General features: G+C 31.2%; 1 protein-coding gene and 1 long non-coding RNA gene across 2 annotated transcripts in view; both read right to left on the reverse strand.

Annotated features, from left to right (window-relative positions):
- Window positions 1-26,892, reverse strand: part of LOC124422726 (cysteine-rich motor neuron 1 protein-like) — a 314,191-nt gene that overhangs the window by 133,523 nt on the left and 153,776 nt on the right. The gene's annotated exons all lie outside the window — the stretch shown is intronic.
- Window positions 21,755-26,892, reverse strand: part of LOC124422727 — a 69,725-nt gene continuing 64,587 nt past the window's right edge. Inside the window, exon 3 of the long non-coding RNA XR_006941912.1 lies at window positions 21,755-22,205. This is a non-coding gene — a long non-coding RNA (uncharacterized LOC124422727). The remainder of the gene's footprint in view (window positions 22,206-26,892) is intronic.

Below are 26,892 nucleotides of genomic sequence, written 5' to 3' on the forward strand. Positions count from 1 at the left end.
ATCATTCGAATTTTCGATAAGAAAAAAGAGAGATGAAAATAATGTTTCTGAGAATGAAAGAAAGGATTGATAAATTATTGAAAGATGAAATTTTATAGAAAATATATGACCTAATAAATAATAAATAAAATTACATGGATCTATTTATAATAATAACGACTAAAGTTAACGTCAAGGATGATCTATTCTCTTTTCGTTCGTTCTATTATACAATATATACTTTTTCTATTTTTATTATTAACAAACAGAGCTACTTGAAAATACTTTTCGCAAAAAACTGAAGTTTTTTCATAATCGTATAATGAAAAATTTGACATCATTATGTAACTATTTTTCATTTAAATAAGAACTTCGAGGAGAGGAATATGCATCTGTAAGATTCAGAATAGTCTACACTTTCTTTTTTATTTAGTCTCCTTTTAATTGTTATTATCGAGTTTAGCTATATAAAAAGAAAAAATGAAAAAAAAAAGAAAAAGGAAAAAAATATAAAAGTCAAAAGGACATTCTCGATCGTTAGTTCTTTTTTGAGAAAGAAAACCTACACGTTTAACCTACACATACCATTTATCAATGAATAAAAAAAAAAATAATAATAACAACGCTTCGTTTTACATTAGAATGAACGACTCTTTGAGTTGAGACTTTGATGAGGAGAAAATTGTGTAAAAGAAGAAGAAAAAAAAAAAGAGAATGTAGATAAATAAAATCAAACGATAAAACAAAAATAATAAAAAAAATAAAAAAGAAAGATTCTTCCTATTACTTTCTTTTATTTCTCTTATTTTTCGTTTCCTCTTTTTATTTCTTTTTTTTTCCTTTCTTTTTTACAAGTCAACTTTACAAAATGGTAATCACTGATCAACGTCGCAGACGAATGAATAAGAAGTCGGATCTATTTCTTGTCACTGATGATAAGAAAAAATTTGGCGTCACGACTTTGACCTTAGAGAATTAACAACGAGGTGAAGAGATTTTGAAACGACGAAAATAGAGGAACGCGTAATTTCATCGGCGTATGCAGCGAGAATAATCGCTGACGTAGGCTATTCCACTGTTCGCGAAAAGAACGGAAGAGAACGTGTGGTGAACGTTAAGGGACGAAAGTGTGCGTGAGAGAGATCGTAAGAGTGAGAGAGAGAGAGAGAGAGAGAGAGAGAGAGAGAGAGAACATAAGCTTTTTCCTTCAAGTCTATTTTCATCCGGCATGCTCGCGTAACCATCCATTTTAATCGGCCGGCCAGTAATAGACATAGCATATATATATGTATATATATATATATATATATATATATATATATATATATATATATACACACATATATATATCCTCATGTGTATGTAAGTATATGTATACATGAAAATGCGTGTGTCTATGAATACCAAAGCTGACGATCAGCTGACTCGAAATTCCTTGCTTCGAACGAAAAGGGGAAACGATAATTCGAACGAAGTACGATTGTTTATCTTTCTTTTTTTCCTTTTTCATTTTTTTTTCCGTTTCGTAAAATGTTGACCCACTTTTTTTTATCGTTAAAAACAATTTGTTTATTTCAATTGTGCGAATCCGTCAATGGCACGAAAATATTTGATATCTTTTCGATCATAAATAATACGATGGAACTTTCGTCGATAATATTTTTTTCTTATTTTTTCTTTTCTGTTTTTTTTTTCTTCTTTCTTCTTCGTTTTGTCTCTTTTTCTTTTTTCTATAATTTCTAATTTCTATTACAGAACGTGTAGCGATTTATTTTTTTATTCGTAAAACAAATATGTTACTTTCGTGAGAGTCGTTCGTCGGTATGCAGATAAAAAAGGAAAGAAAAGGGAAAAAAAAAGAGAGAAAATAATAATAAAAACAAAAAATATTTACTTCGATAAATCCGTGAAGGGACGACGAACGATCGTCGCTTTGTGTGTAAAATGTCTATCGACGAAGGTAAGAATACAAGATATTCATGGATGTAAAAATATGTACAGGATGTTAACCGACATCGATATCTCGAATAAATTGAGGGAGGCTGGACGATAGCGATGGAAAGTATATATTCAAATAGAAAGAGAGAAAGAGAGAGCGAGAACGAGAAGGAGAGCGAGAAAGAGAGACAGAGAGAGCGAGAACGAGAAAGAGAGCGAGAAAGAGAGACAGAGAGCGAGAGAGAGAGAGAGAGAGAGAGAGACTACAATTTTACGTGCAACGTACGCGTTCGTTTACGACTCTCTAAATTATTCATCCTCTTTTTTTCTCATACTTTACGTCGTCTCTATCTCGTGGAAATGAGTTTACGTCAGTCTAATAAAAAGGAAAAAAAAAAGAAAAAACACCGAGGAAAGAGAAAAAACAGAATAGAAAAAAGAAATGTCCTTTAGGTATGTAAAAGAGAGAGAGAGAGAGAGAGAGGGAGGGGAGAAAGAGAGCAGAGATTTCATTGAAATTACAATTTTTAGATTGGAAAACGTTTCCTCTCTCGTGAGATGAGCACCGACTGTATCCACTGGTATTGCAATAACTCGAGTATTATTATCGATCCAGACTATATCTTTTTTTTTCTATCCTCTTTTTTCCTTTTTTTAAAATTCTCTCTCTCTCTCTCTCTCTCTCTCTCTCTCTCTCTCTTTCTTTCCCTTTCTCTCGTTTCCGATTTCTGGTCGCTTCGTTATTCCCATTGGAATTATACATTTCAAGTTTACATACGTTTCTATCTTATTATATTCGATCGAATGTAAATTTAATCGGGATATATATATATATATATATATGTATATATATATGTATATATATATATATGTATGTATATATATATATATATATATATATATATATATATATGTATGTATAAATCCACGTGTATGATACATCGGAAATATGTTCAAGATATATTCTATAAACCGTGTAGACGCTCTATCTTTATCTTTCTCTCTCTCTTTATCTATCTCTTTTTCTCTCTGTCTCTCTGTCTCTCTCTCCGTCTCTCTCTCTCTCTCTCTCTCTCTCTCTTTCTCTTTCCTCTTTCTGTTTGCTATATCTGGCCAGACAAGCAGATGCTTCGAACGTTTGATATATACGTGAAATTATGGAATTTCCGGTTGGTTTTTGCATCATGGACTCGGACATACATACATTCGCCAAATGAGGTACAAGCGGTATAATAAATGGTATGGGAGCAATATCAATTAAAACTTTGAGCCATTAATACCTAAATACAGATTTAACGCATTTTCGAGACACGATGGGTACGACTAATGCCGATATAGAACCGGATCAGTAATGAGAGTTTCCGTTTGTAGATATATTTCGTTTCGTAGAAAATTATTACATAAACTTTGCTTGATAGACGTTACGATTAGTTATAGTCGAATTTTATTATATAGTCGAAATTTTTCTATTTCTTTTTTTCTTTTTTTTTTTCTTTTTGTTTTTGTTAACGAAATTTGATTTAATTTCGTTCGACTGCCGAACGAAAAATTGGATTTTTCTTAAATTTCGATTACTTTTCGATTACATTTGTTACTTTCTATTTCTTATTTTAATCCTTTTTTTTACATGGTGTTCAAAGAGACGACAATTTTCGTTAAATTTTGCAAGATTGAATTTGTGAAATTTTAAATTAGAATAACTCGATATCTTGAAATTTTTTACTCTATATATATATATATATATATATATATATATATATATATATATATATATATGTATACAGTTTAACAATTAATTTGATTGAAATAATTTAATTAGAAATGTGATTTAATCGTTCGTGAAGAACGTTTAAAAATATGAGAATTTTCGTGAAATTTATAAAATCATGTTGATGAAATATTTTCTTAAAATTATTCAATATCTTAATAATCCATTTGCTCACAAACATTATATATATATATATATATATATATATGTATATATATATATATATATGTATATAATATATAAATAATTATCAAGTTTCAAATTTGATTTTAACCAAAAAAAGAAAAAGAAAGAGAGAGGGAGAGGGAGAGAGAGAAATGATCGATTTAGAAAAAAAGAAAAAAGAAGATGAAAGCTGTAAACTAACTTAACTTTTGAATTATAATTAACTCGAAGTTCCTCTATCAATTCGAAAGACTTTCATTGATCGAGCCAACGATGTTTAACGACCACATTATCAAAAGCACGCGAAACTAGCACATCCGACTTCGAAGGTATGTAACAGGTTTACAATTATCGAAGCAGAATCCATTAGAGAACCCGTAAACCGAAGTTATCAGACTGTTGTGGAATTACTTTCGGATTAGTCTGACACGCGCGAAATTACAGAAGTCCGTGTAATCCTGCAGTTAGTGACTACGTAACGTATATAGCGTATAAAGAGAGAGATACGTAGGATCAGTTTAGGAAAAGGAAATGTCGAAATCTTTATTTTAAATCCAGAAAAAAGAAAAAAGAACACGGAGAAAAAGAAATATAAGGATCAAAGTTTGATTTCGAAAAGGAATAAAAATGTGTAATTTAAAAGTTCGATATCGTTTAATAATAAATATCATTAATTCACAATAACACGAAAATACGTGATAAACATTTTAAATCTTGTAATGTATTTATCAATTTGTATGTTTTCCTTTCTCATTTTGCTTGAATAAATCTGATCTTTATATCCTTCAATATTTCTTAGATTTTTCTTATTAATTAAATATAATTCATTGAGATACATAAATTTGCGGATTATATCGAGTTATTCAGTAATATTACAAAAAAAAAGAAGAAGAAGAAAAAGTTATTTAAATCTTATTAATCACTGAACACGCCGAGAGAAACTTAATATATAATAGTTGGTCCTATAATTAAAATGAATTTTCGTTGAAAGAATTTTTCCAACGATCCGTATAATACTCTATTGTTTGATTTAAAAAATAACAGACTTCTATTTACTTGTTCAATTTTTCTCTTTGTTAATTGTAATAAAAGAACGGTGAACGTACATACATGCATACATATGTATATATGTATATATATACATATATGTATATATGTATATATGTATATATGTATGTATATATGTATATATCTATATATATATATGCATGTATGTATTCACGTATATTCTGTTAAGCTCCTTAAAGCGGTAAATATCGTGAGATCATGAGAAATCGCGAAATATGTTTCGCTTTGGTACGAGTCGCGAGTTTCTCAAAGGGACTCTAAAGGAACGTAACTTTTTATACGGTTTAATGGCGTCTGGCGTAGATAAGCCGTAACCATCGATAGGAATAAATAATTCTTTTTCTCAACCTCGTCTCTTTCGGTATGTATCCGTAAATAAAAAGATTGGTAGGGAGAGATCAAAAGCTAAAAGCCGAAAGAAAGAAAGAGATAAAGAAAAAGAAAGGGAAAGAGAGAGAGAGAGAGAGAGAGAGAGAGAAACAAGCAAGAGAGAGAGAGAAACATGAAAAATAATTCAGTCAAAATGTGAAAATCTTAGCTCATTTAGAACGTTCAAAATTGATTTGAAAAAAATCTACAGCTCTCTCTCTCTCTCTCTCTCTCTCTCTCTTTACTTAAAAAAATTGAAAAGAAAAGAGAAAAGAAAAAAGAAAAAAGAATTACGTCGAATTAAAAAAAGAGAGAGAAAAGAAACCAAAATTTCTTTCCTCCTACTAGATATGTTCTCTCTCTCTCTCTCTCTCTCTCTTTCTCTCTCTTTTATTTTTATTTCTTTCTCCTTCATAACATTCTCACAGAATCTCAGGCGAAAATTGGCGCCGTGATTGTGCATTTTTGTTTCATTCTCTCCTTTCCTCGTTCTCATCGTTCTGACGTTTTAAAAGAAGAAAAAAAAAATGTACTCATTTCGAACGATACCCAGGTATATTTTTATTGTCTTATTCTCTCTAGGAAGGAAATATTAGCTACACCGAGTAACCTTTTTCTCTCTTATTCTTCTTTCTTCACTGTTTCTCTCTTTCTTTCTCTCTCTCTCTCTCTCTCTCTCTTTCTCTCTCTCTCTCTCTCTCTCTCTCTCTCTCTCTCTCTCTTTATTTCATTGAGTACGCGCTTGTACGATTAATTGGTTGAACGTAATTATTCTCAGCGACAACTAGAGAAAATCTTATTTCTCGTTTCGAGAAATACCTTCTACGTTTATTCGTGTCTCTCTGTTTTGCTATTGGTTAATAGAACGTCAGTGTAACATTGCATGCATGGGCAAGCGCGCGCGCACTCACTCACTCACTTACTCACTCACTCACGAGTGTAAAATCGATTCATTGATAATCAAACGCAATTCCATTCATATGTTTTTTTTTTCGAGCAACGTAAAAGATCAACGATCGATAACGATAAAAGTTCTTCATCCTGTTAAAACATTCATCTTTCGTTGCCCTTTCGTAACTTCTATCTGAGTTTTTCAATCGAACGATTCGAAAAAAGAAAGGAAAAATAGAAAAAAGAGAGCGAGAGAGAGAGAGAGAGAGAGAGAGAGAGAGAAAGGAACATCTATTTCAAATGTATAAAAAAGATGCACTTGACAATCCGTGCAATCGATATTACAATACTCGATGGAGTTATTTAATTGACTATATATATATATATATATATATATATATATATATATATATATATATCTATCTGTTTTTCGTTTTATTATTTCTAACTTGATAAAGATAGATCTTTCATCGGTCGCTTTCAAAATGGCCGTTTACCGTTGTCTCTCAAGAGCACTTTAAAAATTCCTCTTCTTTTATATTCGATATAATATACGTATTTTGTTTCATATGTACAATGAAGAAACTTAAATATTCGCAAAGTATGAATGTATTTCCCGGTATTTCTACTGTACGAATATTTAAATCCCTTCTCCCACCACACTCCCACCAAACTCCCACCCCCTCAATTCTCGCCCACTCCCCAAGGTATATATACCATCAGTATGTTAAACGTATCCTGCATTTGGAAATCCTACCTCACAATATTATATGCTTGTCAAAGAGCAAGATAAAAAGTAAAAGCCGTAGGGTAGTAAGGGGGAGAGAAGGAAGGAGGAAAGAGAGAAAATAAAAAAGAAAAAAAGAAAGATGAAAAAAGAGCAAAAAACTTTTATTTGTCACCTGACATTGCAAGCCCACCATTTTTTTCTTCTTCCAAACAAAGACATATGCCTTCTAGCATAATTACAGAATTTGTAGACGGAATATTTATGTACATACATACGTACATACATATATTTATACATAAAGGGAAACGGAATGGTGGTTTTCTTCATCTAAATAAACGAGATACGAGATATTAGTTCTTTCTCTCTTTCTTTTTCTTCACAGAGAAACGCGAAATTTATTTCCCTCGGTACAAAGGGTAGATTTAAATTTCTTCGAGGACTGGATCTCCCCATTTTCAAATAATGAACGTTCTACAATGGACCTACGTTTTATATGTCGTTTAACATTTTACATTTTGTACGTGGTGGTCCTTTCGTCATGATATAACTCTCATTTCGAATAATCGAGGACCGAATTATTTATCAAAGGATATGTTTTTTTTTTTATCATTCACGCAAAGTTCAATTTTAATCGACACTACGATGAAGAGGGAAGAAATTTATTCTGATTAAAGTGGATCGATTGAAATAAGATACACTAAAATTAATCGTATAACTATTACACATACGTGGGCGCGCGTATGCATTCACATAGCACACACACACACACACACACACACACGTGTATATTGAAATATTTTTAATAATAGAATTTATTATTCATATTTTATATAATTACTACGTTCTAACGTATAATATTCATAGAAGGTTAGATGTACGTTTAATTTGATGGTAGAATCAAGTCAATATTCTCTTTGTAACATAGTGGATAAGAAACGATATGCGATAGTCATTAGCAAGGACATTCCCAGCAGGCAGCATTATTGAGGTACACTGTACATGGCGTGAACATAACGAGAGCCGGTTAAATGTTAAACGCATCGTGGTACACGTGTCGGACGACAAGATTATTCGCGATAAAGTCTAACGATTGACGAAGGCTACGTTAGAAAACAACGTTACTCCTTCGTAAATTATTTGCGAGTATTTGCGTTGGTCAAATATTCGTCAATATTGAATTCCTGATTATAATCGATTATAATCGATTTACGTACGTCTAACGATTATAAAGTTAAACTATTACGTGTAAATCGAAGAAATTGTAAAATTTGAACGTTTCATATCGCCATAGATAATAATGGAAGAAATGTTTAGAAGAAAAAAAAGGGAAAAAAGTCCGATTCGTGTTCGTCAATGTTAATTAAAAATAAAAAAAAAAAAAATAAAAAAAAGAAAAAAAAAGAAAAAAATAAAAAAGAAAAACTATTCCCTTAAATTTATTTCATTCTCTAATGAAATTTGTCTTCGAAATAATGATTTTTTTTTAAGAGAAAGGATATTTATCTATTAAAACAAAAAAGAAAAAAAAAATAAGAGAAAAAAAAAATAAATAAATAAAAAAATAAAACTAAGAATAAATACAGAGATAAAAAAATAAATTTATAATTTTAATCATAGAAATTTAATTAATTTGTGAAATAATTGTCACGTCTTAGAATCGTCACGTTTCTATCACAATGAAAGAAAATGAGAATCCGATTAGAATAATCTTTTATATGTATCTATGTATGTACATACGTATGTATGTATATACTTATCTACGTACGTAAGTATGTATATATTATATTAACGAGCGCGACCAAGGACGTAATTTGGACTCATTAGGAAACGGCCGGCGAGGAGTATTATCTCATAAAAGGGTTGAGAGAGCAAGCCACCGACGAGTAATCCAACCGAATCTTAATTAGAAAATTCATTTCGTGCGTCGACATCACCGATTTTACCCCAACACTCTTACTCTACTTCCACTTTCTCACTACTCTTTCTCCACCTCACCCTCTTCTTCCTCGACCTCCTTCTCCTCCTCGATCTCTTCCTCTTTCATCTCCACACCCCCAATTTCTCCCACTTCATTCTACACCTCTCTACAGTATCCTCGGATGCTGGAATCTCAGGAATTCTTGTTACGGCTCTTAATCCTGCCTCTCGTATTTGGAACAGCAATTGTCTTATCCTTTTTCCATTTTCGAATGGATTTCTTTATTTTACAGATCGATCGATTGATCGATCGATTGATTATGACAAATTTTCAAAGAAAACTTTCCTAATTTAAAAAGTATATCTAACCGAGAAACATTATTTATATTTATTTATATCGTTAAGCAATTTATTTAACAATTATTGAATCTAATAATTAAAATACGATATCAAAATTAAATAATAAATTTTATTTATCATATATCTCTAAGAACATTGTTTATATTTATTAATTTATTTTAAATTTAATACATCAATTCTTTTAATCTAATCATTTTAAAGAAAACTTTCAAATTAAATGTATTATTTCTAATATCGCCAATGATCGATTGTTATTTCGTTACAATATTATTTAAGTATTAATGGTCTAATATTAACCTAATGGGTAATTGATACTTATATGTTAATATAAACGAAAAAGCGAACGAACAAATAAATTATTGATTATTTTGGTATTAAGTTAATTCACTTTCCATCTTTATCAATTCTTTTTTCTTTTCTTTCACAACTTTTTCTCCTTAGGATACATAATACGTTGGAATTATGTACACGACCGGTTCATAAGCGCTATTTAACGAAGATTCGCTGCTCTCGGACTAATTAGGGGCAGGCCGTAATTAAATCAGCAATTAATCTACAATGCCTCGCGTCGTCCCTATCGTTCGAGCTCGACGAATTTATCTCTCCTCTTCCTACTCCCCTTTTCCGTTCCCTTTACACAATCTTCTGGTTTGTATTATGAAATCAATGCAGTCCCTTTCTCTTCGCTAACTCTCCTCTTCTCACTCCTTTTCTCTCTTTCTCTTTCTCTCTCTCTCTCTCTCCCTCTCTCTCTCTCTCTCTCTCTCTCTCTCTCTTTCTCTCTCCCCTTCCCACCGATTTCTTCTTCCATGCTACCTGCTCCACTTCCTTTTTTTTTTCGATTGGTCTCATTTATCTCCTGTTGGACTTTAAGCGCGTGTAATTAATGGATTGCTGGACGACGAGTAAAATCGTGGTGTGAAAGCATTAAAAGAAAGAAAAAGAAAAGAGAAAAACCATATAAGAGAGAGAGAGAGAGAGAGAGAGAGAGAGAGAGAGAGAAATAAAAAATTAAATAAAAAAGTGAGAAAAAGAAAGAATGAAAGAAAGAGAGAGAGAGAGAGAGAGAGAGAGAGAGAGAGAGAATATATATCTTAAATTTTTTGCAATAGGCGTGGCACCGTGGACCGTTTTAATTAGTCGATAATACTTGCGAGGCCTTCGTGATTAATTTGCGAATCGAAAAATATCGTCTCGTTGTCAAGGTACGCATACATATACTCTTCTCTCTTTTCTTTTTTCCTTCTTCTTTTCTTTGTCTTTTTCTTAATTTTTGTTTCTTATGCAATCTTACGTACGTTCACGTACGATATACTTACTTACGTATGTACGTTCAGGTATGATATACTTACGTACGATATATACTTCTTCTTATCTTTTTTTTTTTCTTTTTTTCTTTCTTTATTTTCTCAAGAAGACGACGTGAGATAACGAAGAATTATCGAAGGAGTAATTAATTAAACCGAAGAAAGTCGGACTCCTCTGAGTGTGCAATTTTGTTGGTTCTTACATTTTCTTTTTTTCGATCCGTTCATATCGTACCCTTTGTTTTTCATGTTATAAAAGCGACAACATTACGAAAGTATTCCTTTGGGTATATAATTTCAAAGGGAATTCTCCAGGAGTAGGATTCATTAGATAAAGGGTTAATTAAGTTTAATCCTCACACGTTTAACGACCACTCCTACTAATTGACGTAGCACTCGCTTACACCAACAGACAGTTAATATTCTTGGAATTGTAAAACGATGCGAATAGCGTAACATGATGCGAGGAGGATCCTAATTTTCTTTTTCTTTTTAAAGGAGAAGAAGAAGAAGAAGAAGATAAGGAAAAGAAAGGATATAATTGACGGGGTGGAAATAATCGTGGAGAATTTTACGTTTCGACACTCAATGTCAACTTTCTTTTAAACGAAAACACATGTACTTATTTATATTCGTTCGTTCGTTCATTCGTTTATTATATGTATACACACACACACACACATACACACGCACACATTTATTTATTTATTTATTTATGCAGCGTGAATAAAAATCTGTCCGAATCATGACATGCGAAGATTTCTTTTCAGATCCGTAAAAGGAAGAAATCGTTCGTGGCCCATAATTCGAGCCAAATATGGATCCTCGTGACTTTCAATATCGCGATGCTTTCTGCACATACGAGTTGAAACGCGCGACTCGTTCCTTTTTTTCAAAATATCGCTTACGTAATTCCACAGCAAACCGGCCGTGGCATAAAAAGATCGTTATTGTATGTATGTATGTATATTTCTCTTCTGTTCTCTTCTCTCCTCTCTCTCTCTCTTTTTGTTTTTTTTTTCTTATTTATTTTTCAATGGCAATCGAGATACGAGGCGTCGTGAAGGTTCACATCGATCATAAAATATAAGAGAGAGAGAGAAAGAGAGAGACAGAGAGAGAGAGAAAGAGAGAGAGAGAGAGAGAGAGAGAGAGAGGACAAGTAAACACAAAAGTATCGTCCGTTTTCGATCTGAAAAAAACAAGAAGAAAAATAATGATCCCCGATAATGCTTAAGGATGCAGAAGCCATTATGTATGTACATATGTCGAGTTAAGACACGAAGGATACTGACTTTAAGCAAAGTCAAATAACAAGTTGACCTCTGTTGATACTTCATCGAAAACAAACGCATACGTAATACGTGATCACGAACGAATCGATTCAGTTCAGATCAGATTAGATCAGATCAGATCAGATAAAATCAGATCAGATCAGATCAGAACAGAGGAGTTTCATTCTACTGTATTTGTTCGACACAATGCGAAAGGATGATTTTTTTTATTTTCGACGTAACGAATCGGAAACGATATCCTTCGTAAAAAGTAATAAAAAAAGAAGACAGATAAAAGAGAAAAAGAGAGAGAGAGAATGAGAAGGAAAAAAGATAAAAGGGGGATAAGTAGTGATAGTTTACGACGTGTTTCGAATCACATTTCGAACAAGTAACAAAGGCACTGCAACTTTTATACTTTTTTTCCTTTTTATATATCCCTTTTTTTATATTTTTATTTTGTTTCGATCCGTTTTCAGAATCACCTTTTTCCCAAGCACTAATTCGATGTAAATCGATATCGATCGTGAAGTATGCGAGGACAAGGGGGTGAGTGTGTGAGTGAGAGACAGGACGGAGAGAGAGAGAGAGAGAGAGAGAGAAGGAGCAAAAAATTAACTACGAATATGGTCTGTAACGATCTTTGAAACCCTTTATTTAAACTATCGTAAGATTGTTCAACCACATTTACTTTCGATATAAACGTCTATAGTAGTATGTTATTAGAGAGAAAGAAAGAGGGAAAAAGAGAGAGAGAGAGAGAAAGGATGAGTGAGTGATAGTAATGGGGATCGATTTCGTGTGTGTGTTTATATATATATATATATATATATATATATATATATATATATATATATATGTTTCTCTTTCGTCCGATCCCTGTATAGCAATCTCTTTCTCAACTTTACGATCGATCAACTTGCATGAACGATGGTTTCGTATTTTTTAAATCGCTATTTCTCGACTAAATCGTCGTCTCTATCGTAGTTATTCCCACGTCAAACGTGCAGTAGCGATCATAAAGTATAATATTTTTCTCATAAACAGTGAATACAAGCAAATCTACATACACGGATCCTTATTATTTATGGAATATATTATTCGAGTATCCTTATAATTATGAGTCATAAACTTAAAAAAATAAAAAAATAAAAAAATAAACAGATAAAAAAAAAATAAAAAGAAGCCAAAGAAAAAAAATATCTTTTAATGTCAAGGTTTTTTTTCTTTTTTTTTCTTTATTATTATTTCTACGAATACGTGTATGTCTATTTTTTTTTCTTTTGTTTTTTCTTCTTTATGCATCCTTAAAAGAAACAATATTTGAGTATTGTAGGAAAAAAAAAATGATAGAGAGATGAGGATTAAGCGTTAAAATATATCGATATTATCTCGTATCGTTGGAAATCGGTAAAAAAAAAAGTTTGGAAAAAGAAAGAAGTCAAGTATAAAAGTGGTGAAAACTTGGAACATTTTCGTTTTCTACGATGAGAAAAGTTCTCCCAAGACGTTCGACGAATTCTATTTCTCTCTCTCTCTTTCTCTCTCTCTCTCTTTCTCTCTCTCTCTCTCTCTCTCTCTCTTCCGTTCTTCCTTTCTCTTTTTCTTTCTCTTTCGTCTTCGTATATCTATATATTGGGGAACCTTTACAGAAACGAACGACCGGGTACCGATCATCGAATGTCGAATCGATGATATAGTCGATTCTGCCAAACTTTTCGAGTCACTTCTATCATAATATAAGTATCTTTGAAAACTTTTATCACCGATTTCTCGTGTCGATGTCTTTTCTCACAAATCGAACGTCAATCGAAAGTAAACAAGTATTTATATTATATCTTCGTTCTTCAAGTGATATGATATATAAGTATGTGTATACAGTGACGAGCAAAAGTGTAAATATATATATATATATATATATATATATATATATATATATATATATATAGGTTTTATAAAATAAAGAAAAAAAAATTATAATAAATATTAATTGTTCGATTGATCGATAAGAATTAGATAATTGTAATTACAAGAGAAAGAATGATAAACAATACGTAACAATTGATATTCATTCTTGTTAATAATATTTGGAATATTTCACAAAAAAAAAGAACTATAATATTATTAATCGTTCGATTGATCGATAAAGATTAAGTAATTGTAATTAGAAGGGAAAATTTGATAAACGATACCTAACGATTGATTTTCATTCGTATTAATAATATACAGAATATTGTTCCAAAAAAAAAAAAAAAAAGAGAAATATACATACACATATTGTCTAATATAAGAAATTTTTAATTTTGCCACTTCTCGAATTCGAGAAATTTTATTGCGATTATATCTTCATTATTATGAAAAAATAATTATAATGTCTATCGTACAAGTTAAATTTTTCGCTTTGATTTTTTACAACTGTGATGATATATTACATTTTTATCTATCATCTTAAAATCGAAATCCATCCAGTATTAAATAAACTATAATAGAAGAAAATAATTTTTAATAAATACATAAACTAAATTGCTTAATTTGTAATCGTGATGGGAAGTTAAAAGATGTTAAAAAATATTTTTAAAGTTCTTAAAAATATATAGTAAGAATAAGCGAGCTGTGAGAAAAAGAAATTCAGTATGAATTTCGATGAAATATGAGATGGGGAATAAGTGGACGGAATAAGACGAATAAGACGAATAAGACGAGAGAAGATGAAGAAGATGATACGAAGGGACTACTCGCCGAAAAGTTTTTCACCTGCCCAGCAGTTCGTCCTTCGGTATCCTTAAAATCGCAAGCAGGTAGGATGACGTCAGTGGCAGCCATAAGAAGAAGACGAAGAAGAAGAAGAAGAAGAAGAAGAAGAAGAGGAAAGAAGAAGAATAAAGAAGAAAGAAGAAGAATAAAGAAGAAAGAAGAAGTAGAAGGAAACCGGTTGGTGGCCGAACGAAAACCGCTAGCCACGACCTCGACCGACGACGAGAAACAAACCGCAACCTTATATGATCCTCTCTTCTTCGTTCGCGTTGCTTTGCTAGCTGCTAACCAAGTGAACTGGCAAAGCTAGTCGCTTAGCTAGCTAGCTAGCTAGCTAAGCTTGCTTGCTTGCTTGCTTGCTTGCTTGCTTGCTTGCTTGCTTGCATGCTTGCTTGCTTGCTTGCTTGCTTGCTCGTTGGTTAGTTAGCTGATGTGCATGCGGGCGAGGGCGCGCGCGCGCGCGCCCTGGCCCCCACCCTTCCCTGACTCCGCATACACATACACAAACGACCACAGGATGAGCATTGGAGGGCCGAGCATCGATGACTTTGAAAAGCGATTCGAGAATCTCCCTTCTCGTAATTACCTTGACGCTTGCCTGCTTGCCGCTTGCCTGTACTTCTATAGAATGTGGAACGCAAACGAAAATAGAACGTAAGAAAGTCGAGCATCCTGGTAATGATATTCGTGGTATTCCGCGACGACAACAACAACAACAATAACAACAACAACAACAACAACAACAACAATAACGACTAAGACGCTACGAGGATGACTTGTATGAATCGTCCAATTAAATTTTTGTTGTTTTTGTTTTTTTGTTTTTGTTTCATACAAGGACATCTTGGACAAAGATTGAACTTTCCGTTGCGCTCGCGTCTTCTCCTCTTTTATTCTTTCCTTCTTCTTTTGTTGGTTTCTTCGTTTTTTTTTCCTTCTTATTTTCTCTTTTTTTGAATCTTCAAAAAGAGTAATGGATATATGTTTATAGGGCTTGGTGATTTTAGCACTGATTTGTTAAATATCTTATGAATGTATGAATAAATGAATGAACAAACGTATGGAAGATCTATTTTCTTTAAGGAACGTTAAATAACGGTTTGTGAAATATCTTATGAATGAATGAATAAACAAGTTCGTAATAGGCTTATCTTCTTAAAAATAATTTCCATCTCGAGGAACGTTTGGACAATCTTATGAATGAATGATTGAATAAATGAATGAACGGATAAATGAATGAATGAATGGATGAATGAATGAATGAATGAATGAATGAATGAATGAATGAACGAACAAGTTCGTAATACGTTTGTTTTATCTGAAAAAATTTCCATCTCGAGAAACATTTCGACATCTTGTGATTAATGATTCATAAATTCTTTTTAATTTCTTGTGAATGAACGAAACGAATGAACGAACAAACAAAAGAACGAACGCATAAAAGTAAAGTCTATTTCCTCTAGCAATTATATCAATAAATTTACTTGCTTTATCAATTTTAATCGGCGATATTTAAAAAACAATTGTTTACGAGCGAATCAAAAAAAGGAAAAAAAAATGTATAGTATCATAATCAATAGTAACATAATCCTGTTTTCTTTAAATGAATCTCCCATCATTCCAAGAAACGATTTCAATCGTTCCCGATTGTTTCGATCAATTATATGTTTCATTTCATTTTGAATGAATGCAATGAAACATACTCGATCTAAACTCTTTCTATTATATATCTCTAATGATCTTTTGGAACATAATAGATCTATTATTTACTTTACCGAATGATCCTCATGTTATTGATTGTATTTAAAGATAATCAATCTCACTGCGAGAAACTTTCGTTCGAAAAGTATTCATTGAGAAAGAGAAAACTGATAGAGAGAGAGAGAGAGAGAGAGAGAGAGAGAGAGAGAGAGAGAGAGATCGTTCACGTAGGCGGCATTAATCTTGGCTGTTTATCCGTCTTCTGTTTAATTTCCTCTTTTTGACGTGCCCATTTCCTACCAACCGACGAGTTCCTGCACACATACAACAACTACGAGGACGACGACGACGACGACGACGACGAGGACGAGGACGACGACGAGGTCGACGAGAACGACGAGGCCGACAACGACGACGACGACGACGACGACGACGACGACGACGACGACGACGTGGGGCTTATCGCGAAGAGAAACAGTAACGAGTAAAGAAGATGGTTAAGAGAGAACGAACGAAGACTCGTAGAGAACACGAGGATGAGAAAAAATAGAGTGTATAGTAGAGTGGTGAATTTGGAAGAGACGGAGAGGCGTGGCGAGATAGGGAGGGACGGTGAGGAGCAAGGGAGAATGTAAAGAGCGAGGAGTTAAGATGGTGGAAGAAAAAAAGAAGCAAAAGAAAAAAAAAAGAAAAAAGGAAGGGAGAAAAAAGAAAAAAAAAGGAAAAAGAAAGAAAGAGAGAAAGAGAGAAAGAGAGAAAGAGAGAAAGAGAGAAAGAGAGAGAAAGACAGACAGAGAGAGAGAGAGAGAGAGAGAGAGAGAGAAAGAGAAAGAGAGAGAGAGAGAAATTGGTAAGAAAAGTGAAGCGAGGCAAAACATCGTGGAAAAGCGTTCGAGTATTATCGCTTATATCTCATTACATGAATGCTTCCAGCTCGCGTGAAATTCTCGCGAAACTAGTTCGAAAAAAATTCTAGAGACTGATAAATGGTTTCGTCTCTCTATCTCTTTCTCTCTCTCTCTCTCTCTCCTCTTCATTGAAAAGCGAAAACCTTTTCGGTCGGACATCTCCTTTTTGCTTATTCGCAAAGAGTAGAGAAGCTCTCTTTTTGCAGAGATCAGCTTTACTCTTCTATTTCTTTCTGGATTCTCCTCTGAACGATGCTCTTAAGGTTCAACGTGTATAAGAAAAACTTGGAACGTTCAAGAAAAAAGAAAAAAAAGGAAGGCAAAGAAGCAAAGAGAAAAAATAAAACGGAAAGAGAGAGAGAGAGGGCGAGAGAGAGGGGAGAAGGTGAAATTATAAGGTTAACATTTTCCGTCCGGCTATCGTCTACCTTATATCTTCAGGGAGAGAGAGAAAAAGAGAGAGAGAGAGAGAGAGAGAGAGAGAGAAGAGTATCTTTGATTTCGTTTCGAAAGGAAACTGAGGGATCGTGCGTTCGTTTAAAAGTTAAAGTAAAAAGAACCAGGCGTTCGTTCGTTCGTTCATTCGTTCGTTCGTTTGTTCTGTTGTTTGTTTTTAGTTGGAGTTCGAGGTGCGTAAGGAAACGGCTTCCATCTTCGGTCAAACGCGTTTTTCATTCTTCCTCTCTTTCTCTCTCTTTCTCTCTCTCTCTCTCTCTCTCTCTCTCTCTCTCTCTATCTATCTATCTCTCTCCCTCTCTATTTCACTCCTTCTTTCTTTCTTTCTCTCTCTTATTGTTTAAAACCAAGTTTATTTTATCAAAAGGAAAGATATGTGATCGCTGTGATTCTTCATTATAGGAAGAAGAAAAGAAATTGCATTGGATAAATTTGAATCAACGGAAGAGAAAAAAATGTTCTTTCTCTCTTTCTCCATCTATTTTTTTCTCCCCCTTTCCTTTTCCTTCTCCTTCGATCCTTTCCTTTCTTCGTTCGACTATACGATCTTTTTCGTGCATCGTTTCCGCGAACGTAACAACGACTTTCACAAAGTGCCCGGTCTCGCGTTAAATTTAAATGAAATTAATTACCAGCCATGTGTACCAAAAAATGAAAAAAAAAAGAAAGAAAGAAAGAAAGAAAGAAAGAAAGAAAGAAGGGAGAAAAAGAAGAACAGAAAATTTAAATTAATTTCGTACTGCAAAATTTCTTCCTCCTTAGTCGACGACCAAGAGGAGAGGCGTGGTTTCTCCGGCTTTATACGTGAAAAAATAAAAAAAAATAAAAAAATAAATATATAAGAAAAATAAAAAAATGAAAAAAAAAGTAAAAAAGAAAGAACTATTCCAACTCTGCGAATAAGCGAATTACTCACTTGCAGATACGTACACATATATGCAGGTAAGTACTTTTGTTAAATTGAAACGACAAAGATTATGACATTTTTATATCTGCCAAGTTGATTTTTGTGTTATGAGATATTTTCAAAGAATTTATCTCTCTCTCTCTCTCTCTCTCTCTCTCCTCTTCTATTTCTCTCTTTCTCTCTCTTTCTTTTTTTATCGACTCCTAAGGGAAAAAGTTCGCGGTTGATATTAAAGTGAACTCTTCTAGATGAGGAACATGCAGGGATACAAACAAGATGAGAAAAGAGTGAATGAGAAAGAGAGAGAGAGAGAGAGAGAGAGAGAGAGAGAGAAAGAGAGAGAGAGAGAGAGAAAGAGAGAGAGAGAGAGAGAGAGAGAGAGAGTGGGTACGTATAGGCGACTTGCCAAAATTCTTTTACAGACAGACAGAATATTCGACGAATCATTCGACTATACTTTCGTGGACATGATGAAAACTCAGGAACCGAAATTTTAAGCGAATGCAAAAGTAATGTCTATGGCACTAAAAAATAGTTTCTATTTCTCTCTCTCTCTCTCGCACATATGCACACAGATTTTATTTCTTTTTTTCTTACTCGATACACGATGATTTCCTTTTTTAAAACGTTCAATGCAACGTTCAAGATTATGAATCCTTTTTTTCTCTTTCCTTACGTTAGAGAGGACACACCATGACGTGCACGAATTCGCTTCGCTTGATTCGATAAAGAACTCGATGCCGTGGTAAACCAGGCCCACAGAAAGAGAGAGAGAGAGAGAGAGGAGAGAGAGAGAGAGGAGAGAGAGAGAAAGTACTTTATTCTTCTCAGATCAAAGTACGAAATACCAAGTTGAGAAACGACTTTGAAAGGTCTCGAATGCGAAACGAAGGTTCGACAGCAAACGGATAAGTCCTAGCTGTCTTGATTTTTCCTATATTTTCTTGTCTCATGTGGTATACTACTATATAAAGATAGAAAAGAAAAGAGAGAAAAGGAGAGAAGAAGAGAGAAAGAGAGAGAGAGAGAGAGAGAGAGAGAGAGAGAGAGAGAAATCGAACGACAGTTTGCTGACAGATGATGAATTATTAAACTGAAAAAAAGCTTCGCTTCTCGCACAGTTATAATATTTTTCTAAGTTTATAATATCTTCTTGATTGTAAAAATAGAAGGAAAAAAAATGTAGTACGCAAAATGAGAAAGATTGCGATGATAATTGTATTTCCTCGTTCATTTTTTGTAATTTAAAACATTCATGTAAAGATAAAACTCGGTTGGCGGTGTTTTACGATTATTCTGTTTCGAAAGAAAGAAAGAAAAAAAAAAGAAAAAAAAAAAGTAAAAAGAGAACAAGAAATAATAGAAATTATTTAGTTGCAAATAATACATAAAAAATAATATCCGAGATAGTTAAAACTCTAAACAATTGTTTGTATTGTTTGGAAAATTCGTTTATTGTACAATTCGTTACGCACAAATATATATATGTTCGATATTATGTACATATATATATATATATATATATATATATATATATATTCAATATATATTGAATATTTATTCAATATATATTGAATATTTATTCAATATATTTTATATATTGTATATATTGCAATTTCCCCAGTTTTCATATAATACTAGATATTATTTTTCCATATTTTAATTTACGTTATAAAGTTTCCTAACGATTTGCACAATCACGTTGCGGTCAGTGCGGTTTTACGTTATTTTTTCAATTGACCCGAGCCGAGTGTTCCATCATCGATTATTACGATATTACCAGTTCGATGACGAAGATATAAGCGTCATAAGCTCGACAGCTGGCATTATTCTTGTGTCATACCATTATACAATTGGCATGCAATGTTCGATCTTTATAATCTGATCTTCAATCTCTATCAACAGTTTTTTTCAAAAAAAAATTCGATCTAAGACACTTGATATCGAATAACGAAAAAGGAAATCAATGAAATTAATCATTAAAATGACAGATCAGAACCAATCGTTACACGATTTAACTGTTATACAATAATTAATAAGAATGATTGATTCCTTCAATTAAATTTAATCTTTATCTTTTTTTCATTAATGAATAAATTATCTTTTTATAATTGACATTACGTCGTTCGTTGTAAAAACAAGTTGTTTAATTAATGAAGAAAAAAATCACGTCGACGTGAAAAAAAAAAATTGATAAAAACGTTCTCTCCGACGAATAAAAATTAACGTTCAATCGAGAAACAAGGTTGTTACAAGAAAATACGAAGGAAAAAAATGGAGTTCGACGTTAAAAATTCCGTGGTAAAATATCTGAGAGAGTATTAAAGTACGTACGTACGTCAGCTTTAACTTTATTACACGACGAAAATTTACCGAATGGCTCGGTTTAGTATTTAACACTCTCTAAACTTTGAAAAGAGTAAGGGCCTTGACCCGTTAATAAAATCATCGGGAACAACGATGATCTCGCTTCACGGCCTATGACAGTACTTGGACCAACCCTGATTGACTTTATTTAATATTTTCCTCGTCAGAGAATCGAGTTAAGTGAGGTGTATTAAACAATTGTGACTCTCCAACATCGAGCTTTTTAAAGATTTTATTTTGTTATAATTCGGATTAAAAAAAATATCTTATAAAAATATTACATTAAGTATGAAAATAAATATATATATATATATATATATATATATATATATATATATATATTTATATATATATATGACGAAATGTTTTACCTGAAAAAAATTTTTAATACAAGTATTTATTTAAAAAAAAATGTATGAAAATGTTTTATCTATATTTAAAATATTTAATAAAAATGTTTACAAAAAAAAATATAAGGAAATCTGTTATCTAAAATGTTCACTAAATATTTTTATTATAAAATAAACATAAGAAAAAGTTTTACTTGAGGTTTGTTTATTAAAAATTTTCTATTAAAAAAAAATATAAAAAAACATTTTACTTAAAACGTTTACTGAAGATTTTTAAAAGAAGAGAAAAAAAGTTTGGTTTAAAATATCTACTAAAAATTTTTACTGAAAAAAAATTTTCTATACAATATAACTACATAAGAATATATATATATATATATATATATATATATATATATATATATGTATGTATGTATAAAGTTTAAACATTGATCTATAACAATGTACTGTATTGATAGAAAAAGAAATATATATATTTAAGTAAAGAAGAATATATTTACAGTAAAAAGAAAAAGAAAAAAAAAAAATAAAAAAGAACTACTCCAACTTTGAAATTTCTTTATATCGTGTTTAAGAACGAATCATGATATATTCGTAAAGATGATAACACAGAAACATTCGTTGAAAATTACTTATTTTTTATGTTGCGGTCGAGCTTTAAGTTTGCTGGACAATAGACACTTGAAGTTTTAATGGAAAGTTCAGGTGATAGTACGTTGTTGCGACGTGATGCCTTCGAGAAGTCGAAATTCTCTCTCTCTCTCTCTCTCTCTCCCTCTCTCCCATCCCTTAGCTTTTGGTGTTATTCAATGTTCTAGCGAGAGTGTGTCCGAGTGAAAAGGAAAGATCCGTTAACAACACTAGCGACATACTTTTCGCCACGTTTTCTTTTTTTCTTCTCCTTCCTCCTCTTCTTATTTTTATTTTTATTCTTTCTCTTTCTCTTTCTCCTTTGTCGTCGTCCATCCTACCAAACTTTTTCACCCTTGGTTTTTCCTAAATGGAAAAGTTTACTTTTGTGGAGTTGTCCTTTTCTACGCATACACACTTTACTTTTCAGTTTGCATTTATACGATTACGTGCCGAATATTGTATCTAAGTTTTTTCTTTTATTTTTATTTTTTTTTTTTTTTTTATATCTTTCTAAATAGATTTTTAATAGTCACTGTTTTTATTTCGTTTATCGAACCCACGCGCATTGTAATTAATTCATACTAATTTCTTATTTATTTTTATCATCTCGCTTATTTTCTTTCTTTTTTACTTTTTCTCCTTTTTTATTATTATTATTATTATTAATCACATAATTTTTTTTACCAACAAACGAACGAATTACGAGACATTCGTATAGTTAAATCATTTGGTTGAAATATTTTTTCTTTTTATTTTTATTTATTTTTTTATTTTTTTTTTTATTTTTCTTTGATCGATTTAATTAATTAAAAATTAACATTAGGAAAGGTCACAGCTGAACGTGACGATAGTATTTTTCTCTAGAAATTTTAAGCCATCTCAGACACAATGACATTTCATTTAGTTAATGAAACAAATTAGTTGGAACGATTTCATTAAAAAATTCTTTGTAAACTATATATACATATGTATAGGAGATATTAAAATTATTATAAATAAATCATAATTGGCACAGAGAGTAAATGAAAAAAAAAAGAACAAAAAATAAATAAATAATTACAATACAATGAGTGTATTATACGATCTTGATTAATAATAATTTTTCTATGGTATCTTTCTTTAAGTTGTATAAAAAAGATATCTATTATAATATCAATAAATGATAATAAAATAAATTAAATTTTTAAATATATATATATATATATATATGTATATTTGCGTTAAAAAAATATATATACACATAAAAAAAAAGAAAAAAACTACTTTAGCTATTAAAAGGAACGATAAGTTTGACCATGCTGAAAGACAGGAAATTACAAAAAAAAAAAAAATAAATAAATAATTGATGTTTTAAAACGTTTATACGTTGTTATTAAATAATTCACCAATGACCCAGATCTATGGGCTTATGACGAAAGTAAGCTTTAAAATGTATTTTATTGAAGTTTTCTCATTTCGCCAAAACGTTTCTCGATTCGCCAATGGCTGATCGGTATAAGCTGTGTTATTAACATTAATACATAACAGCGGTATACCGTAATTCCGATAATAATGAGAATCGATAAGCAAATGTCAATAGAAAACGTTCGATAGCTTTCATTAAATAAAAAGAGACAGAGAGTAGTAGTTATCAATTAATTCAAACGAACCCAATCCAATTCGACATAAAATTCTTATCGTATTCAATCTCTCTATCTCTCTCTCTCCCTCTTTATTTTGTATTTTTTTTCTTATTTTGAATTTTTTTAATTCTAACTCTTATTACTCGAAGAAAATCGTAACATGTTTGCTAATCGACTCCAAACAAAATTTATGAAAATTTTAAACATGTTAATAAAAGAAGCTACATCATTCTTATGCGATAAAATTTATTATTGCAAATGTTTATAAATGTTGTGTCGATAGAAATATTGAAAAAAAACAAACATAAACAGTATTACTATCGATTTTAATGAAAAAAAGGATTAAATTAAGTATTGCAATTAATCGGAGTCCACATAAGTTTGGAATCTTCAAATTTTAACAACTGTAATACATAGGATGGTACATAAGTCAATTGATAAAAAAAAAAAAATAATAATAATAATAATAATAATAATAATTAAAAATTAGAAAATTATTATCATTATTATTATTATTCTTATTATTATTATTATTATTATTACTATTATTGCTATTATTATTACGAACAAAAAGTTAAACCAATACAGATAACATTTAAAAATTGAAATAAAATATTTCTTATATATATTAAATGTCTTATTTCATTTTCAATGAATTTTCAATACAGAAATAAGATCTATGGGTAAGACCGTATTTAATATTATCTGTTTAAGGAATGAAAGTTTAAATTGAATCTGTTTATAATAATAATACATTTTTGTCAATTGACTTATAGATAAAACTGTATGTGTATATGTATATATATATATATATATATATATATATATATATATATGTATATATATATATATGTATTAATTTTTTGATATAATTAACAAAAAGAATACTTGGGAACATCAAGAAACAATTATTTCAATATCACTGCAAAATATCAGTACGTTTTGAAAATAGAAAGAACAAAGACAAATATAAAATAAAAAGGAAGATGGATAGCGCGAATAAGAGCGAAGGAATTTAATTATTTCTCTGATGGGACATTTTATCACAAGAACGATCATGGAACGACGATAGTGGGGTGGTCGTGTTCATGTCGGCAAATATCAGTAATGTGTAAAATGGCGGAATATGTTCATAGAAGAGCGTTTCTCTCGTAGTTACAGGATTAGAAAGGGGGGGGACGAAAATAGAAAGAGAGAGAGAGAGAGAGAGAGAGAGAGAGAGAGAGAGAGAGAAAATCATTAATGACAAGTTCCACATGCGACGGGCGACGGCGAACGAACACAAACATGACTACTTACATGTATATTAGAGTCAAACGTATATATATCTACATACATACATATATATATATATATATACATTTATATAGATATAAGTTATTATATATAAAGGGTGGTTCTTTTAACTCACAATGTTGAAATATTTCGTGAGAGTGAATTTACAAAAAAAATTATTTTTATTTACAAATATTGTTTGATCGAAACATCGTACGGTGCAAACCATTACTTTTTTTTCATCCTCTTTTCTTCTTTCTTTTCAGAAATTATTTAAACGAGAAATAATAATGGTTTCGGCATGACGAATATTACAATCCATCAATGCGTTTACGCGCTTGCACGAACATGAGTGTACACGAGTTAATGCGTGTGCGAATATTTTAGATAGTTTAATTTTAACATTGATAAAATAATGATTCGGTAATTATTTGATTTGGCTTCAATAGCTCGAATTTTTATGAACTTTCTTTTTCTCGCCTAAAGGTGTCATGTAAAGTATTCTAAATATGCTAAGTATTATGAATTCATCTTAATATATATACATGGTTTCATTAGAAGCAAAAATAAAGTCGACTTTGAAATTTTTCCCACAATTCGAACTGTAAAAAAAGAAATAATTCGATGTGATGTCCCCCTTTGGTATGAAACAACATTTGTAAAATCATATTTTTGATAGATTCAATCTCTCATGAGATATTCCAACATTATGAGATAAAGAAAACATCCTATATGTTGCATGTAAGTACATATATACATATATGTTCACGTGATTTAGGAAAGGTAGAACGCTCCAGCACGACATGCTGATACCCTTTGCAACGGTAGCTTGAGGAATAGTAATGTGTATAAAAGAGAAAGAGAGAGAGAGAGAGAGAGAGAGAGAGAGAGAGAGGGAGAGAAAGAAATGAATATGCTATCTCTCTTTCTCTTTCTCTCTCTCTCTCTCTCTCTCTTTCTCACGTTCTAGTTATTTCTGCAAGCAGATATCTTGTATCTTCGCAATGTGCCACATCATCGACTAATGTTCATATTTCTTGTTTTCTCCTATTTCGATTCATATGCACGTGAAAAGTAAATCTACGAATGGTGAAAATATATATATATATATATATATATATATACATAAAATAGATAAAAATTAGATCTTAGGGTTCTATGATGACTTTAATTTTCTTGTAAATCATTTCAATTTTTTTAAAAACGTTATATACATCGGTATATGATTGATTGAAATGGTTATGATTTGGTTTGAAATGATTATTAATGGTTTGAAAGTCTGGATGTGAATTTACATATATAATAGATTTTTAAAAATTATTCTATGAAAAAGAAACTTTTATCATTGCATGAAAATTATTTCATTATTTTTCATCGTAAAATACTAAAAGCAAAAAACAAAAAAAAAAGGGAAGAAGAAAAAAAACAAGTAACTTTTCCAGAGTTTTTCGTGAAAGTATCGCGGAGGTTGGTATTTCGATTAAAAAGAATTAAAAAAAAAAAAAAAAAGAAAGAAAAGAAAAATGGACAAAAGAAAAAGTAGAAAGAAAGATAGAAAAGAAAGATAAAATTGTACTTAAAATTATACTTAGCTTAGAAGTTGCATTATCATAAAACTTCTAAGCTAACTTATGGACTATTTCTTTTTTTTTATTTTTTTTATTTTTTTCAGAAAATCGAGCAGCGAGACTCTCGATTTTCGTCATTTTCGTAGATTTTATTAGAACGTCCGCTATCGAAACGTTTTAAAAAAATTTATACATATCAAAATATATTAATTAATATATTTTAATATATTCTAATTAATATATCAATATATTTTAATTAATTCTAATTAAAGTTAACCACCATACCATCGTGCATACCAATTCTGCATAATATTGATATAAGAAAATTTCAATATGGATAAATACATATGTATATTACAGAACTCCGAAGGTTAACGTATGTCAAACTTTAGACTTCCCCCCCAGTCTTCTCACTTTTCTCTCTCTCTCTCTCTCTCTCTCTCTTCCTCTCTCTCTCTCTTCCTCTCTCTCTCTCTCTCTCTCTCTCTCTCTCTCTCTCTCCCTCTCCACTTTTCAACGAAAAAGACAGCATGCAGCACAGCATGCATTTCTCGCCACTGGCCGATAATTGCGTTTAAACTTGCC

The sequence above is a fragment of the Vespa crabro genome, chromosome 3 (genome assembly GCF_910589235.1).
Source record: "Vespa crabro chromosome 3, iyVesCrab1.2, whole genome shotgun sequence".
Classification (NCBI taxonomy): domain Eukaryota; kingdom Metazoa; phylum Arthropoda; class Insecta; order Hymenoptera; family Vespidae; genus Vespa; species Vespa crabro.